This window comes from Lissotriton helveticus, chromosome 3_2, assembly GCF_964261635.1.
Source record: "Lissotriton helveticus chromosome 3_2, aLisHel1.1, whole genome shotgun sequence".
NCBI lineage: Eukaryota > Metazoa > Chordata > Amphibia > Caudata > Salamandridae > Lissotriton > Lissotriton helveticus.
The window spans coordinates 508,633,625-508,652,938 of record NC_136062.1 but is presented as its reverse complement, the minus strand read 5'-3'; positions in this window follow the sequence as shown (position 1 = coordinate 508,652,938).

Here is a 19,314-nt window from a genome sequence, read left to right as displayed (position 1 = left end):
TGAAGACTCCTCTGACACTGAGTGAGCCCTGCTCCTTTCAAGACATTACAAACTCACAGAAGACTCCTCTGACACTGAGTGAGCCCTGCTCCTTCCAAGAGATCACACACTCACTGAAGACTCCTCTGACACTGAGCGAGCCATGCTCCTTTCAAGAGATTACAAACTCACAGAAGACTCCTCTGACAACTGAGTGAGCCCTGCTCCTTCCAAGAGATTACAAACTCACAGAAGACTCCTCTGTCACTGAATGAGCCCTGCTCCAACCAAGAGATCACACACTCACTTAAGGCTCCTCTGACACTGAGCGAGCCCTGCTCCTTTCAAGAGATTACAAACTCACAGAAGACTCCTCTGACACTGAGTGGGCCCTGCTCCTTCCAAAAGATCAGAAACTCACTGAAGACTCCTCTGACACTGAGTGAACCCTGCTCCAGCCTAAAGATCTCAAACTCATTGAAGACTTTTCTGAACACTAAGAGAGCCCAGCTTCAACTAAGAGATCACAAACTCACTGAAGCCTCCTCTGACACTGAGTGAGCCCTGCTCCTTCCAAGAGATTACAAACTCACTGAAGACTCCTCTGAAACTGAGTGAGCCCTGCTCCTTCCAAGAGATCACAAACCCACTGCAAACTCTACTGAACACTGAGTGAGCCCAGCTCCAACTAAGAGATCACAGACTCTTCTGAACACTGAGCGAGCCCTGCTCCTTCCAAGAGATCACAAACTCACTGAAGATGAAAACTCCTCGGACACTGAGTGAGCCCTGCTCCAACCAAGAGATCACTAACTCACTGAAGACTCCTCAGACACTGAGTGAGCCCTGCTCCAACCAAGAGATCACAAACTCACTGAAGACTCCTCTGACATTGAGTGAGCCCTGCTCCTTCCACGAGATCACAAACCCACTGCAAACTCTACTGAACACTGAGCGAGCCCAACTCCAACTAAGAGATCACAAACTCACTGCAAACTCTTCTGAACACTGAGCTAGCCCTGCTCCTTCCAAGAGATCACAAACTCGCTGAAGACTCCTCTGACACTGAGTCAACCCTGCTCCAGCCAAAAGATCTCAAACTCAATGAAGACTTTTCTGAACACTGAGTGTGCCCAGATCCAACTAAGAGATTCTGTAGGAAGGGGGAGTCTCTAGTTGGCGCAGTGCAGCACTGGCGACAAGCAGGGACTCTCTCTTCCACGTCAGGGCTGAGGGCTACCTTCAAGACAACCTCTGCTTACCCTCTAGGTAGTGTGGCTTAAGCAGTCTTAGGCTAATCTCTGGGGCATATAGGGTTAAACATTTGCAACATTACACCATCACCACCAACCCACCACACAATGACACCAAACTGTATTTGTAAAAATATATCTTCTTTATATAATTTCAAGCAGGCTTGTAAATACAGTCTTGGTTACTTTAAATGCAGGTTCCAGTTACTCTTTATAAATGTCACAGTTCTTTCTCAGCTTGTCTTTCTCATTCCCCACATACGATATTGTGTGAGGCTTTCCTGTTCAAGTTTAGCAAAAACAAAGGCGGAGTTGCCTGCTGGGGGCCTTGGTGCACCTCCGATGACTGACTGGGCCCGACCGGCCCGGGCTCACGCGTCTAGTGGGAGCGGCGGCAGGTTGGTTCGAGTCCGCCTCTCTGTGCGAGCCGCACGGCTGTGCGCGGCTGGCGGGGGAGAGGGCGGGGGCCCTGGGAGCGCTCTTCACGCGGCTCCGAGGACTTGGCTGATCAGAGGGCGGTGCGAGCGGGCAGGCCAGATGCTCGCACCGCGGGGGCAACAACAGTACCTTTGTCTTTCTTGAGCAGGATCGAGGCAGTCCGATCACAGGTCAGCGCGGTGATCCGCGTCGCGGGGTCTTCCTCCCGGGGTTGGAGCGAGCGGCGGCTCGGCTCGAGCTCGGAGGTTGGCGTTGCGGCGCGGGCCGGGCCACAGGGACAGAGAGCCTCGGCGTTTCCACAGAGGGGCACCCGCAGGGGGCGGCAATCCACAGAGCACACCACCAACAATCTAGGCGGCGTTCTTGTACCCCACGCAGCAGCTGTTTCTCGGACAGCGACGGCGCGTTCAGGGGCACAAGTCACGGAGGGGTGCAAGCAGGCACCGGGCATGACCTTTCTTTACGTTGCGAGCTGCGGCTCGGGGTCAGTCACGGTGCTCAGATCAGCTGGGCTAATCTTTGCGATGCTTCTGGGCCTGGCAGGCAGCAGTCACAGTGTTCAGAACGGGGGCACACCCAGAGCGTTGCTGAAGAGCGCGATGGTCACAGCGCGCTCCGCTTTTCCTGGATAGGCGTGCAGAGGGAAAGCAGCGGTCCACAGTGGTTCCTCTGTCAGGGGGTAGCGCTCACTCTTCCTGGAGCGCTGGTCAGGGGGCAAGTTCAACAGCAAGCCCTTGGAGATCTTTCAGCAGAGTTTGGCACAAAGTTCAAAATAAAAGTACAAAGTCTCTTGTAATATTTTCTCTTCCTCTCCTTTGGCAGCAAGGCACCAGACATAGGCCAGAGTCAGCACTCCTCCTTGTAGTCCTTCCAGGTCCTTCTCTTCGGGCAGAGTTTCTTCTGTAGCACAAACAGGATCTAATTTACAAGGAGCAGGGCTCCTTCTTTTATACCCAGTTTCTTTTGTTCTAGCAAGCCAGGGGGGCCTCTGCATAACTGCTCCAGTCTCTGAGCACTTGTTGTGGGTACTTCTGGCTTCTGCATGCAGTGTGAGGGCAGGCACATCAGCCGCTCCCCAGGGGGGCGGAGCCGGCATTGTGAGGACAGGGGCAGCCTGAGCACTTTGTTGACAAGCTTCGGTCCTTCCTGGGCCAGGTGCAGGCTGAGTCATCAGTCGCTCCCCAGGAGGGCGGAGCCAGCATTGTGGAGGCAGAGCACAGCCTGATGCATCATTCAGGGGAAACTCCCACCACCCACTAAGGTGTCATCTGGCTATTCACTACCTGTCAACTCCCAGCCCTGTCACTCACACACACCAGACAGTCAGATCCACATCCAAGCAGAGGCGGGCTGAAATGGTTAGGCCAGCAAATGCTAACTTTCTAAAAGTAGCATTTGCAAACCCAGGATATTAAAATAAACTTTACTAAAAGAAGTATTTTATTATTCTGAGTTCGGGCATACTAAACATTAATTTCTACCATGTTCCCTGAGCCTGCTGGGATTATAGAGTGTAATAATTCCAGCAGCCCAACTGGCCTAGAAGGGAACTGGTAGCCTTACAATAGTGAAAAACGAATTTGGCAGTAATTCACTATTAGAACATGCCACACACATCAGGGCATGTTCTACCTTACACTTACAATGCACCCTGCCCTCAGGCCTACCATAGGGGTGACTAATATGAAGTTAAGGGAAGGTTTAGGGGTGGGCAAGCGTGTGCACTTGCCCAGCCAGCATGACAGTACCAGACTGCACGCAGGTTCTGCAATGGCAGACCCTAGACACATTTTAAGGCTGCTTCTGTGGGTGGCGCAATCAGCGCTGCAGGCCCACTAGCAGTATTGGCATTCACAAGCCCTGGCACTCCTGGTGCACTTTACTAGGGACTAACAGTAAATCCAATGAACCAATCATGGACATCAATCACATGTACACTTTACAGTAGGGAGCACTTGCACTGCGGCACGGGTTGGCCGTGGCGCAGTGCCCTGAGTAGCAGACACCAGCAAAACATTTGAGGCACAACAGCAAAAAGTGGAAGGGAAACTCACGCCAAGGTGCCAGGTCTAACACGTGTCCCCTCCAGCTGACATGTGGGGGGAACTACCCTTCCCCAGGGAGTTCCTCATCACTAAGGCGGAAAAATCTGGACAGACCATCAGCGTTGGCGTGATCTGTGCCAGGGCGGTGTTCCACCGTGAAGTCCATACCCTGTAGGGAGATGGACCACCTCAATAGTTTTGGGTTCTCACCCCTCATTTGCATCAACCATCTGAGGGGCCTGTGGTCTGTCTGAACCCGGAAGTGAGACCCAAACAAGTAGGGTCTTAGCTTCTTCAGTGCCCAGACCACAGCAAATGCTTCTCGCTCTATTGCACTCCACCTACTTTCCCGTGGAAGTAACCTCCTACTGATGAAGGCTACGGGTTGGTCCCAGCCCTCCTCAGTCATCTGTGAGAGAACAGCCCCTACACCATGCTCTGAAGCGTCTGTTTGCACTATGAATTCCTTGGAGAAATCAGGAGCCAGGAGCACGGGCGCCGTGCACATGGCAGTCTTCAGGGTGTCAAAAGCCTTCTGACAGGTGTCAGTCCAAATCACATTCCTGGGCTGCTTCTTAGAAGTCAGCTCTGTCAAGGGGGTCACAATAGTGCCATAGCCCTTGACAAACCTCCTGTAATACCCAGTGAGCCCCAGGAAGGCTCTCACTGCAGTCTGGGTCTTGGGGGGTTCCCAAGCCAGGATGGTCTCAATTTTGGGTTGCAAGGGTGCCACCTTGCCACTCCCCACTTGGTGTCCCAAGTACACCACTGAACCCTGCCCAATCTGGCACTTGCTTGCCTTGATTGTGAGGCCTGCCTTGCGCAGCGCCATCAACACTTCCCAGAGGTGTCGCAGGTGTTCTGGCCAGGTGCCACTGAACACTGCGATGTCATCCAGGTAGGCGGCACTGAACTCATCCAGCCCAACCAACACCTGGTTGACCAACCTCTGAAAGGTGGCAGGGGCATTCTTCATCCCAAATGGCATAACCCGAAACTGGAAATGCCCATCTGGTGTGGAGAATGCGGACCTCTCCTTTGCCCCATCGGTCAAGGCGATCTGCCAGTACCCAGACGTTAAATCAAACGTGCTGAGGAACCGGGCAGCCCCTAGCCGATCAATGAGCTCATCAGCTCTGGGGATAGGGTGCGTGTCAGTCTTGGTGACTGAATTGAGTCCTCTGTAGTCCACACAGAACCGGAGTTCAGGTGTGGCTCCCGGCGCAGCAGCCTTTGGGACCAAGACCACGGGGCTGGACCAAGGACTGCTGGAAGACTCAACCACCCTAAGAGCAAGCATCTTGGAGACCTCCTCCTTGATGCAGGCCCTGACCCTGTCAGTTACCCTGTAAGCCTTATGCTTCACAGGTAAGCTGTCTCCTGTGTCCACATCATGGACGCACCAATCTGTGACACTAGGAACCAGGGAGAACAGATCTGGAAACTGCCCCAGCAATTGGCGGCAGTCTTCCTGTTGCTCAGGGGTCAGGGTGGGTGAGAGGTTAACTCCATCCACTGACCCATCTTTCTCACAGGCCACTAAGAGGTCAGGAAGAGGCTCAGACTCTTCTTCCATTCCATCATCAGTGGCCAACAGCATGCCCACTTCGGACCTTTTCAAGTGGGGCTTGAGGCGGTTAACATGGAGGACCCGTAAAGGATTCCTGGGCGTCTTCATGTCCACCAAGTATGTCACTGAGCTCTTGCGCTCCACAACCTCAAATGGGCCTGTCCACTTATCCTGAAGTGCACAGGGTTCCACTGGGGCCAAGACATACACCTCCTGTCCAGGTTGAAGCTCTACCAGAGTGGCATTCTGGTCGTACCACCGCTTCATCTCCTCCTGGCTAGCTTCCAGATTTGCCTCAGCAAGTTGTCTGAAGCGCCTGGTTTGGTTTCTGAAGGCCAGCATGTAGCTATATACATTCTGGGGAGGTTTCCTGGGAGATTTCTCCCAGCCTTCCTTTACCAAACTCAGTGGTCCTCTCACGGGGTGGCCATACAGCAGTTCAAAGGGGCTGAACCCTAGGGACTTCTGTGGCACCTCGCGGTATGCAAAGAGCAGGCATGGTAAGAGGACGTCCCACTTACGCCTCATTGGAACATCCAGGCCCATGATCATGCCCTTCAGGGTTCGGTTGAATCTTTCAACCAACCCATTTCCTTGGGGATGGTAAGGTGTGGTGAACTTGTAGGTTACACCACACTCTTGCCAAAGGGACTTCATATACTTGGATATGAAGTTGGTCCCCCTGTCACTCACCACCTCTAGAGGGAATCCCACTCTGGAGAAAATTCCCATCAGTGCACGCCCCACCACGGGGGCCGTCACTGTCCTCAGAGGGATGGCTTCAGGGTACCGGGTGGCATGATCCACCAAGACCAGGATAAACCTGTTGCCCATGGCTGTCTTGGGGTCCAGAGGCCCAACAATGTCAATACCCACCCGTTGGAATGGCGTACTGACCACAGGGAAGGGTTGGAGGGGAGCCTTGTTCTTCCCTCCGCTCTTCCCACTTGCCTGGCAAGTTGGACAGGTCCTACAATGAGCATCTGAGCTCTTGTGCATTTGGGGCCAGTAGAAGTGGGTGACAAGCCTGTCATAGGTCTTGTCCATCCCCAAATGTCCTGCTAACGGCACATCATGAGCCAGTCCCAGTAGGAAGGCTCTGAACTTCTGGGGTACCACCAGCACACGGGCTGACCCAGGTTCAGCAGCCTTAGGCTCTGAATACAGGAGGTCATTCTCCCAGTACACATAATGTGTTTTGGCCTGAACACCATTGGCCTGGTCTGCAGCCTGCTGCCGCATACCCACGAGAGAAGGGCATTCTTTCTGCTCCCTGCAGAATTCCTCCCTGGAGGGGCCTCCTTCTTGCTGCCAATGGGTCAGCTCAGGCAGGTCCCCCAGTTCGGCAATCTGTTCCCCAGTAGGCTCCAGGGCATCCCCCTCAAGGTCTGCTTCCTCCTGGACCGTGGGAACTTCAGGGGCCGGTTTCCCGCGCACCCTGCGCCTTCTCCCTAAGGCCGGTTCCTGGGCCTCTCCTTCAGGCCCCAGGACCTCTTGATCACCCCTACTGGCTGCCATTGACCGGGTGGTCACGCACGCCCAGTCAGGTAGACCCACCATCTTCAGGTGAGTCGTCTTCTCCACCTTTTCCCAAGGGGAGTCCTCCAAGTCGTTCCCTAGCAAACAGTCAACAGGCATGGCTTTCCTCACACAGACCTGCAGAGTACCAGAGACCCCCCCCACTCGAAGGGAACTTGAGCCATTGGACATTGGCTCTCAGAGTTGTCAGCATTGACAACCCTACAATAGGCATGGGGTACAACCTGCTCTTGAGACACCAGGTGATGCCTCACTGCAGTCACACTGGCTCCTGTGTCTCTAAGAGCCTCAGCTTTCTTACCATTGATGGTAACCACCTGCCCATATTTTTTAGTGTTAGAGGGCAGGTAGCTTGTAGGGACCATCTCACTGTCTCCTAGTGAGACTAGGGTCATCTGAACAGGATCTCCACCCCCCGGGACCATCACTTCTTCTCCTAAGTGAACACTGGTCACTTGTCGGGCGGAGCACCAGTGGGTGCTGGTTTTCCAAACAGGCGACACTTGGGGTCACTGGCTATGTGCCCCGGGTCACCACATTTGTAACAATTGAAGGGCCCCTTTGGAACAGGTCTACCTGTCGGGGCCCCATTCTGCTTTGGGGGTGGGGGAGGCTGAGAACCTTTCTGCTGGTCCCCTTGGGGATTACTTTGGGGGCCTTTTTGGAACCCTTTCTGTTTTCCCTTGTCCCCCCCACTCTTCTGCTGGGGACCCTGCCCACCCTTGGCGGAGTCTCCCACTGGACCCTTGTGGACCCTGGTGCTGAGCCAGCTGTCCGCCTCCTCAGCAAGCTTCCTCGGGTGGACAGCTTGCTATCAATCAGGTGCTGGCGTAACTCAGGAAAACATTGTTCAGACAAGTGCTCCCATGCAATTAATTCAAAGAGACCCTGAAAATCATTCACTTTGTTACCCTTCACCCAACCATCCAGTGCTCTGCAAAAAAAAGTCACAAACTCCACATATGTATTCCCAGGCCGCTTATTACACCCCCTAAACTTCTGCCTATACATTTCAGGGGTAAGCCCATACCTGGTCATTAAAGCTTCTTTCATATGGGGATAGGATCTCTGGTCTTCAGTGGGCAAATCTAGCAGGGTGTCCCGCCCTTCGCTAAGGAATCTTCCCCATAACCCCGCTCCCCAATCCTTCTCAGGGACCCGGTGGGAAAACATGGCTACCTCATATGCCCTAAACCACTGTCCTATGTCATCCCCCTTAAAGAACTCCTTAACTACATCTTTGGGGATGTGCACTCTTGACTCTACCTGCACCGGCGTTGCGCTGCCACCAGAGGGAGGATGATCCAAGGTTTTCTCTTTTAGACTCATCTCCCTCATTTTCACATCATACTCCAATTGGAGTTTTCGCTCTTCCAGAGCCATTCTTTTGCTTTCAAGCTCCATTTGGCCCTTTAAATTCAATTCTGCCAGCTTTATCTCATGATCCCTGGTTGCCTGTCTGTCTGCCAGCTCCTCTGGCGACAGGCCTCTGCCAAAGCTAATGACGCTGTCTGGTTTTTCCAGACTCACAGGATCCACAGGTGCACCCTGATCCTCAAGTGCCTTCCTAGATTCCATCCAGGCCTTCAGGGCTTTGTAGAACTCGGGTTTGTTCTTGCACCCTGCGTGTGGAACCTTGAGTTTCCTGCAAAAAAAACTCAGTTGCTTCTTTGTGTAGTCATCCAGCTTTGATGCATCCCATTCTAGCTCCTGCGCACCAGAGGCTATGGACTCTCCTCCATCAATGCTGTTTGTGCCAGGCATGCTTGCAACACTAGGGATCTTCTTCTTTAGCAAAATTAAAAATCAAAAAGTCTGTGGCTAGGTTACTGGACTGTAATCACTATGCAATGGTCAGTAGCTAAGGTAAAACACTGCAAATGTAAATTCGTGAATCCTCACCGCTGCGTCCAATGTAGGAAGGGGGAGTCTCTAGTTGGCGCAGTGCAGCACTGGCGACAAGCAGGGACTCTCTCTTCCCCGTCAGGGCTGAGGGCTACCTTCAAGACAACCTCTGCTTACCCTCTAGGTAGTGTGGCTTAAGCAGTCTTAGGCTAATCTCTGGGGCATATAGGGTTAAACATTTGCAACATTACACCATCACCACCAACCCACCACACAATGACACCAAACTGTATTTGTAAAAATATATCTTCTTTATATAATTTCAAGCAGGCTTGTAAATACAGTCTTGGTTACTTTAAATGCAGGTTCCAGTTACTCTTTATAAATGTCAAAGTTCTTTCTCAGCTTGTCTTTCTCATTCCCCACATACGATATTGTGTGAGGCTTTCCTGTTCAAGTTTAGCAAAAACAAAGGCGGAGTTGCCTGCTGGGGGCCTTGGTGCACCTCCGATGACTGACTGGGCCCGACCGGCCTGGGCTCACGCGTCTAGCGGGAGCGGCGGCAGGTTGGTTCGAGTCCGCCTCTCTGTGCGAGCCGCACGGCTGTGCGCGGCTGGCGGGGGAGAGGGCGGGGGCCCTGGGAGCGCTCTTCACGCGGCTCCGAGGACTTGGCTGATCAGAGGGCGGTGCGAGCGGGCAGGCCAGATGCTCGCACCGCGGGGGCAACAACAGTACCTTTGTCTTTCTTGAGCAGGATCGAGGCAGTCCGATCACAGGTCAGCGCGGTGATCCGCGTCGCGGGGTCTTCCTCCCGGGGTTGGAGCTAGCGGCGGCTCGGCTCGAGCTCGGAGGTTGGCGTTGCGGCGCGGGCCGGGCCACAGGGACAGAGAGCCTCGGCGTTTCCACAGAGGGGCACCCGCAGGGGGCGGCAATCCACAGAGCACACCACCAACAATCCAGGCGGCGTTCTTGTACCCCACGCAGCAGCTGTTTCTCGGACAGCGACGGCGCGTTCAGGGGCACAAGTCACGGAGGGGTGCAAGCAGGCACCGGGTGTCGTGTTTTGGCAGCTCCTGAGTTAGCGTTTAGCACAGCTACACGGTCTTTTCTGTTAACTTGACCAAAACGAACGGGGGCCATTTTGAATCCCTCTGACTTCCGTTTCCTATGAACACGCTGCCTCGTGGTCAGTGTGCCCTTTCGTCCTTTCTCGATACCCATGGTCACTATTCTGCTCGGCAACAGGCTATTTTTAGTACTGGTCAAGCGCACATGCGCACTATGCATCAACTGGTCACTCTTTAGGAATGTTCACACTAACTGACCAGTGCCGTTGAACTCCTCCCACGTGCTGGCTGTGTTCCAAAAATGACCTTATATGTACCTAAAATGTGTAACTTGTAACCGCCTATCTTTTTATTGCTATTAAACTATATAAAAGAGGTCGCGCACCGATGTTCGGTGTGCTACTTCTTACATTGCCGAAGGGTGCTGTAGGAATGTACCACCACCCCATGGGGTCTTAATAAACTTGTCTTTTACCTTTTCCAGTGTCCGTGCCAACTTCTATACTAAGGCGTTCGAGGGTTTAGCAGAGTATGTAGGCCTGATTTGAACCCGACACCACAATTGGCTACCACGAAGGGACTCATCGGTGACTCGGATGCCCGAAGGAGAGGTCGTGACGAAGGTCAGGAAACTCGCCATGGACGCGTACGCTGCCACTGAGTGACCCGAGTCTTGGCACCCACGGTGTGTTTTCCCTTCCTTCCGATCTGACCTCCCAGGTGGCGCCGGTCCTCGACTGAGATTCTGATCTTGGATTGTCGTGATGTGCCGTTTTGGCTGATTTGACCACAGAACTTGGCAGTTGGACTTTGGACGGTTGAAAATATTTGGTAAGCTTTTGAGCGGTGAGGTAGTCTACTGACACTTACTGTGGCTTTTTGAAACTTTGAATTTGAATTTGAATTTGTTAGCTAACGTTTTGAATCTTTGAATTTGAATTTGAATATGTGAAGTGCACCTCACATAGGCAGGCATGTAGGGATATTTCTCTGATTTATTTGATTTGAACGGTACACCGCGTTAGGTGACATTTTTGTAGTATCACATTTTCGTGGTACTTTTTGGAACATGCCTGTTTTTAGCACACTCCGTAGGATGTGCTGTTCTGAAAATGGTACCAATTATCGATTAAGTGAAAAGCAGCCGGCTCCCCCAGAGGGGACTCCAAATCGTGAAATGTATGTCAAATTCGGTATTCCACCTATAATGTATAGTACATTATGGCATAAGTATACTAAGACTGATCGTGAATTACAGTGGCCGCTATATGGGTCGTTTGACCTTCGAAAGGTACAGTATGTAGAGCAGTGTTTGTTTCAGCGAAGGTCTAGACAAGATATGTTTGATTGTGTGCGTATGTGGGAGAAAGAGGTGCGTGAACGAGCGAAGCGTGAGGAAGCCTTGGCGGAGAAAGTGCAGCGGAAGGCTGCACATGACAAAGCTTTACAGCTACAGGAGAAGGAATTACAGGAAAAGAAAGTGAGGGAGAGACGAGAACGCAATTTACAGGTTAATGGTCAATTCCCTATCAGGCGTCCTTTTTATCCAGTCCTTACTAATGAAACAGATGATTTTTCATTACTAGATCGTTGTCCGCCTCCGTACGTCGTACCTACGGCTCCGAACGAGGACTCGGACGAGGATAGTGATCGAACACAGCGTACCAGGTTACATGCGGAACGAGCTGCGGAATTACGTTCATTTGCACGAAAACTAAATATTAATACTGTTACTGTTTCTGACGTTACTGAACAAATGAAACAGTGGCCTGATAAGGAACGACTGTATTTTTTAGATCATTTTGGAGATGAAGTTGTTGAGCGGTATAGAAAATATTCTCTCGAGTTAGAACCAAAGGAGATATCCAAGGATCGTGAGAATTTTCGTAAAGGTCTTTTTGTTCTTTCAGATGCGGACGACTTCTTCAAGCGTTTGATTGAACTGCATAATGAGGCGACACGACTACGGGAGTTGGAAAAGTCGAAGAATTCGTCTACGTCCGGAGCGACGGGGATATCCAAAGAATGCCCTATCTTTGAAACAGATAAGATCGCTGCGATTAATGTTAGACCTATGCGAGAAGCTGCGCCTTTATATGTCCCTCATAAAGGGGATGGCACAGATGATGATAAAAGATCCAAAGACGCGAAAGGGTATTTTGTATATAATTGGGTTTATACGCCTTGGAATAGAGCAGATGTCATGGCGCTTAAGAATGCTTTACCTGATCCCCGTAAAAACCCTGCGGCTTTTTATGAAAATGTTGAAAGTGCAATTTCTTCATGTATCATGACGTTAGTTGATATTGATCTATTTTTCGGGTTGATATTGCCCCCTGATATGTGGAGAGCGATTCGTAGGTTTGATGACCTCACGACTCTCGGGGCCACTTGGAAAGATCTTGTTCAGGCTGATTTAGATAGAGAACCAGCATGTAAGCCGTGTCAATTAATATTAGACCTTCCAGGGGCCATACTAACAAAACTAAAGACTCTTGCTCCCGCTAAAAAGATTGATTGGACTATATTAGCCTCTTGTAAGCAGAAAGCGGATGAATCAGTTTCCGATTTTTTCTCTCGCTTCGAGGAAGCGTTCCATGATTACAGTGGTCAATTATTGACAGAAGATACTGGCAGGCATTTATTCGTTGATAAGTATGTGGCTAATCTCCTACCGGAGATTGCGAAACGATTGAAAGCGAGTGAAAGTTCATGGACCACAGCAACCCCTGCTTCTTTATTGACTATGGCTCAATATTATGGAAGACAGGAATTAGAGGCAAAAGAAAGTAGTGAAAAGAAAGCAAAGGATTTGAAGACGAAGGTAATGTTAGCCCAGGTTCAGGCTACGAGAGGAAATAACAGAGGAGGGCGAGGATCATACAGTAATGCTCCTCCCCCTCGTTCTGACATTTCTGTGAATCAATGTGCATACTGCAAACAGTTTGGGCATTGGATTGCAGACTGTCCGGTGTTTCGAGAGCAGCGTAATTTGAGGGGACGAGGAAGTGGAAGGTCTAGGAATTATTATGGAGGGTCAAGAGGAGGTTATGGCACGAATGATCGAGGAGGCTATGGTACGAATGATCGTGGAGGATATGGAGCAAGGGGTCGTGGTCAGTCTGATTATAATACGTTTGATAACCGCAATCAATATCAGATAAATGAGGGTGGTCCTGCTGAACCACGGGATGAGCATTATGCATAGGATTGCGTAGGATGGGGTGTGGAATCGGTTGAGGTACCAGTTGATCAAAGGGGTCCATACATAGAAGCACATGTTCTGGGTTCCACTGATCAATTTCTGGTCGATACAGGAGCTACTCGTAGCGCTTTGTCCAAATACTTGGTTCCAAGGGCTCCCCTGTCTGGCGAGGTAATTACAGCAATAGGGTTCGATGGAACACCTACTTCTAGCCCATTGTCTCAACCAGTTGCATTTCATGCTGATAAATTTGCTGCCCCATGTCCCTTTTTGTTGTCTCCAAATACACCAGATAATATTATTGGACTCGATATGTTAAAACACTTTCGAGCTACTATTCGCTGTGCCCCAGAAGGAGTGCGAGTTGTGTTGAATGAGAATTACCCAGACTTTGAGCGAGTGTGTTTTCTCCATGAATCTGAAGTATTGGCCTCCTTACCAAACACGTTGTGGGCCACTTCTGACACGGATGTGGGGCAGATGTTAATCCCTCCAGTACGTATTACTGTAAAGCAGGGAGTATCTCTACCACGTGTCCCACAATATAAGATTTCCAGAGAAGGAGAACTTGCTTTGATGCACATTGTGAACGATTTAATTTTGGCAGGAGTAGTTGAGGAAGTCCCCTACAATGTTTGCAATAGCCCAATTTTACCGATTCTTAAAAGAGATACAGATGCTAAGGTTTACCGTTTCATTATTGATTTGAGGGAAATAAACAAGATAGTAGTGCCTCAGTACCCGGTGGTGTCTGACATCACCACGTTGCTTACGTTGGTTCCATCGACGGCAACTACTTTTACAGTTATCGATTTGAAGAATGCCTTCTTTTCGATCCCTGTACATCCTGACAGTCGATATCTATTCGGCTTTACATTAAATAATAAATCGTACAGATTCTGTCGAATTCCTCAAGGCTATACTGAAAGTCCTAGCATTTATAGTCAGGCATTAAAAAGACAGCTTGATTCCTTTGACTTACAAGAGGGAGTGGTTCTCATTCAATATGTAGACGATATCTTACTTGCTGCAGACACGCCAGAACAATGTGAGAAGAGTACCTTTTCTTTGCTTTCCTTCCTGGCCAAACATAATCATAAAGTTTCGAAGAAAAAGCTACAATATTGTAGACCAAAGGTGACCTACCTCGGTCATCTTTTGTCTAAGGAGGGCCGTGCATTGACACCAGATCGAATTCAAGCAATCCTAGATACTCCAGTCCCTCGCACTCAGAAGGATGTTCGCGCCTTTATAGGTTTGACGTCTTTTTGTAGGCAATGGATATTGGGTTTTTCACATATCGTTAAACCATTGTTGGCATTGTTGTCTAAAGATACACCGATTCCCATTGAATGGACGGATGAATGTCAGAATGCTTTTGAGCAATTGAGACAAGCTCTTTGTTCTGCACCAGTGTTGGGTACACCTGATTACACGAAGATCTTTACATTATATGTACACGAGAAGGATGGGTGCGCATTGTCAATGTTAGTGCAGACACACGGAGACAAACAGAGGCCTTGTGCATACTTCTCGGCGGTACTCGACCCTGTGGCTCGAGGATTGCCTGGATGTTTTCGAGCAGTTGCAGCAACAGCAGTTGCGATACGACAAAGTGAGGGAATAGTTTTGTCACACAAATTGTTGGTGCTAGTTCCCCATGCGGTAGATGCGTTACTGAATCAAACAAAAACGCAGCATCTAACCAGTGCCCGTTTGACAGGATATGAGCTAACATTGTTGGCGCCGCACATCACACTAAAGCGATGTGCGACACTAAATCCTGCTACTTTACTGCCGGATCGTGTTGCTGAGACCCAGAAGGAAGAACAACATGATTGTGTTTTTCTGACTGAGGAACAGACAAAGGGTCGTATCGATTTACAGGATACGCCATTTCCAGATGTAGATGGGGAACTGTGGGTTGATGGATCGTGTGTGAGGTTACCAGATGGTACGACTTCCGCAGCTTATGCGATCACGACACTTAAGACCGTGGTAGAAGCAGCACGAATACCCCAGAAATCGGCTCAAGCAGCTGAATTGATAGCCTTAACGAAAGCATGTGAGTTAAGTGCTGAGCTATGTGTGAACATTTACACGGATAGTCGTTACGCTTTTGGAGTAGTGCATGATTTTGGCCTACTTTGGAAGGAACGAGGATTCCTGACTTCACACGGAGTACACATCATGCATGGAGAGTTGGTACGCGATCTCCTGAATGCACTGTTATGCCCAAAGAAAGTTGCAATAGTCAAGTGTAGTGCACACAAAAAGGTGACGGACAAAATAGGGCAAGGCAATGCTTTCGCAGACCGCATTGCGAGAGAGACCGCTATGCTGCAAAATAATTTCCCCATGTATGTGGTGAAGTCACAAGCTGAGCGGTGGCATGATGCTAGAGAAGAAATACTAGATATACAGAAGTCAGCATCTGAGGCAGAACGTATGAAATGGGCCACTGAAGGAGTATTGGATGATGAGGGTTGCTGGCGTAGTAAAGATATGGAGAGATGGAAACTACCCATGGCCTATTTACAAACAATGGTGCAAATGACACACGGGCTGGCACACATTGGAGCTCTCGCAATTACTAAATTGCTTACACGAGTTTGGGAAAATGCTGACATTGCTAGCACGGCTAAGAGAGTAGTGCAGACCTGTCTGATATGTTTGCAGCACAATCCTGGACAAGGGACTCATACTCCTAAAGGAGGGTTTGTTCCACCTACTGCACCATTCGAAGTACTACAAATGGATTACATCCAGCTGGAACGCTGTAATAATCTCAAGTATGTCCTAGTAGTGGTGTGTGCCTTCAGCAAATGGATTGAGGCTTACCCTACGAAAGACAATACAGCATTGACAACAGCTAAGGTGTTACTCAAGGAGTACTTCCCGCGCTACGGTGTTTGTAAACTTATGTGGAGTGATAATGGCCCTCATTTCATTGGAAAAGTAGTGGAATACGTCCTGAAAGGATTGGGAATCAAGCAACGATTCCATGCTGTCTTTCATCCGCAATCAGCAGGGTTAGTAGAACGATACAATGCAACTCTGAAGCTGAAGCTAGCAAAGATAGTGGCATCTACATCTCTGAAATGGCCGGACGCTTTGCCTCTGGCATTACTGTCCATTCGGTCAGTGCCACATTCTCGATCTGGCCTCACACCCTACGAAGTGGTGTTTGGAAGGCCTATGAATATTTGGGGAGTTCCAAAACCTCGTTTGATACATGATATGCCTTGTATAATGATGAACGATTATCTGGCACGATTAACAAATGATTTGCTTTCTATCCATCAACAGGTTCGAGAGGCGCTCCCTGATAACTCCACTGGTGAGGCTCACGATCTCCGCCCTGGGGACCACGTGATGGTCAAAGTATTTGAACGATCCAGCAGTTTGGAACCGAGATGGCATGGCCCTGAGCAAGTGCTGCTGGCTACGCGAACTGCTGAGAGAGTCACTAACAAGAAGCGGTGGATACATTCAACGCACTGCCGACGTGTCTCTCCGGATCTGGTGAGCCCTGTGGTGCTATCCGACTACAGAAAGATTTTGGATACAGAAAAGAGCCCAGCTGTCACGCCTGATGAATTGGAGGGAGCCTTCCCGGACCACGTTGTTTCTGATAAAATGAAGTACAATCTACGCCCCAGGAAATAAGATTCCTTTTGTGTTTTTGAAACTGGTTGGTAACCGCTCTGAGGTTTGTGAAACGGAAGCCGGGAATATCAAGGGGGGGGGATCAGTTCTGCCCAGTGTAGCGACACCCGTCTTGAATCCCGGAGAACAAATCAACGGCAGCCTCGGTTCAGAACCATCGTTTTTATTTTTCCCGCTTAGTGTTGTTTTCTTGAAGAGTATTGTTTTGTGAACTATGGCATCTCCTTCGACACGAAGAGGGAGAATTCTTGGTGTTGTTTTGTTTGTCTTGACCGTAGTGGTGATCGCAGTATTAGCTTGGACTATAGAACTGTTGTTTCCTGCACGAGAACATTTGCTGCCCACCACTCCAAGTCCATCTGAACATTTTCATTTCACTCTGCCTTTTCACGAAGAAAGACATAGGCAGACTTATTTGAATAACAGCTTTATTAAGATTTTGCATCATACTCATAACATGACCAACACGTCCAATTGTTGGGTATGTGGAATGTTGCCCGGACATCAGAAGAAGGGAGGAACACCACTCATTCCTCTCCCGTTTTCTCATAATGGTTCTTGTCATGCTTGGTACACTCTTCTTTTTACTCTGCGATGGCCAACGAAAGGTGGACTACTTTTTCGGTTGAATAAAATATGTTATAACGACAAAGACGGCTATCCACACGCTGAAGGAACTAAGTTTGAATGGGAAGAGTACCGTCCGGACAATGTTTCTACACCTCGTGTATATACGAATCAAAGACTTATAAATGTGATGAGCTCGCATATGATAACAGTCATTGATACAAAAGCAGATTTGTGTATTAGAAATAAAGGTACAATCCCTGTAGGCCGCAGTGAATGTAATATTACACTTACCTTTGATACACCAATTGGAATTGCATTTGTAGCTTCACATAACACGTATTTCATTTGTGGAAATAAGGGATACCATCGTCTACCATTGGGATGGTTGGGAACGTCTTATATAGCTTTTGTATTACCACCTGTATTTATTGCTCCTCCCATGTACCACAATGATTACGTTCTGTACCATGATTTCATACTAAACAGGGTCAAACGAACAGTAGATCTTGATGAAATAGACCAGACTGATACCACTTTACAACAATATGTAGATTTCAATTTGGGGTTATTCTCATTCGTAGGAGCTGCACTGAATAGCAGGAAGATAAGGCGGCTTACGCGTGTGGTGGAAGCAGTCGCTAACGAAACTGCCTCCGCTTTAGGGAATATTACTGAGGAATTACAAATTACCAGAATTGTGGCGCTCCAGAATAATGGTTCTAGATGTGATACTAGCTGATAGAGGTGGAGCATGCCGCGTCATCGGAAGTAGTTGTTGCGTGTACGTACCAGATAACTCACCTTCTGTATATGATTCGATTACAAAATTACATAAGATAGCTGCTGAGATCCACCCAGAAAATGGAACATGGACCTTTTCTGGTTGGTTCTGGACCCTGCTTAGTACTTGGGGTTGGAAATTATTAACGATTCTCTGTGTTTTTATTGGAGTACTATTTTTCCTTTGTCTATGTATTCAATGTGGCCCTACATTATGTTCTGTATGTATCACAGCCTGTATTCCGTCCAAACGAGCTATTGATAAGCAAGAGAAACTGATCAATGATGAAGTATTGAAAATAATGGCTATCAATCAATCAATCAATCAGGTCATTTGTAGAGCGCACTACTCACCCGTAGGGTCTCAAGGCGCTATTAACATTGAGGATGAACATTCTGACTACGTCCACTATGAGGTAGCTTTTGCTAAACGCTAAAAGGGCCGTCTGTCGTGTTTTGGCAGCTCCTGAGTTAGCGTTTAGCACAGCTACACGGTCTTTTCTGTTAACTTGACCAAAACGAACGGGGGCCATTTTGAATCCCTCTGACTTCCGTTTCCTATGAACACGCTGCCTCGTGGTCAGTGTGCCCTTTCGTCCTTTCTCGATACCCATGGTCACTATTCTGCTCGGCAACAGGCTATTTTTAGTACTGGTCAAGCGCACATGCGCACTATGCATCAACTGGTCACTCTTTAGGAATGTTCACACTAACTGACCAGTGCCGTTGAACTCCTCCCACGTGCTGGCTGTGTTCCAAAAATGACCTTATATGTACCTAAAATGTGTAACTTGTAACCGCCTATCTTTTTATTGCTATTAAACTATATAAAAGAGGTCGCGCACCGATGTTCGGTGTGCTACTTCTTACATTGCCGAAGGGTGCTGTAGGAATGTACCACCACCCCATGGGGTCTTAATAAACTTGTCTTTTACCTTTTCCAGTGTCCGTGCCAACTTCTATACTAAGGCGTTCGAGGGTTTAGCAGAGTATGTAGGCCTGATTTGAACCCGACACCACACGGGCACGACCTTTCTTTACGTTGCGAGCTGCGGCTCGGGGTCAGTCACGGTGCTCAGATCAGCTGGGCTAATCTTTGCGATGCTTCTGGGCCCGGCAGGCAGCAGTCACGGTGTTCAGAACGGGGGCACACCCAGAGCGTTGCTGAAGAGCGCGATGGTCACAGCGCGCTCCGCTTTTCCTGGATAGGCGTGCAGAGGGAAAGCAGCGGTCCACAGTGGTTCCTCTGTCAGGGGGTAGCGCTCACTGTTCCTGGAGCGCTGGTCAGGGGGCAAGTTCAACAGCAAGCCCTTGGAGATCTTTCAGCAGAGTTTGGCACAAAGTTCAAAATAAA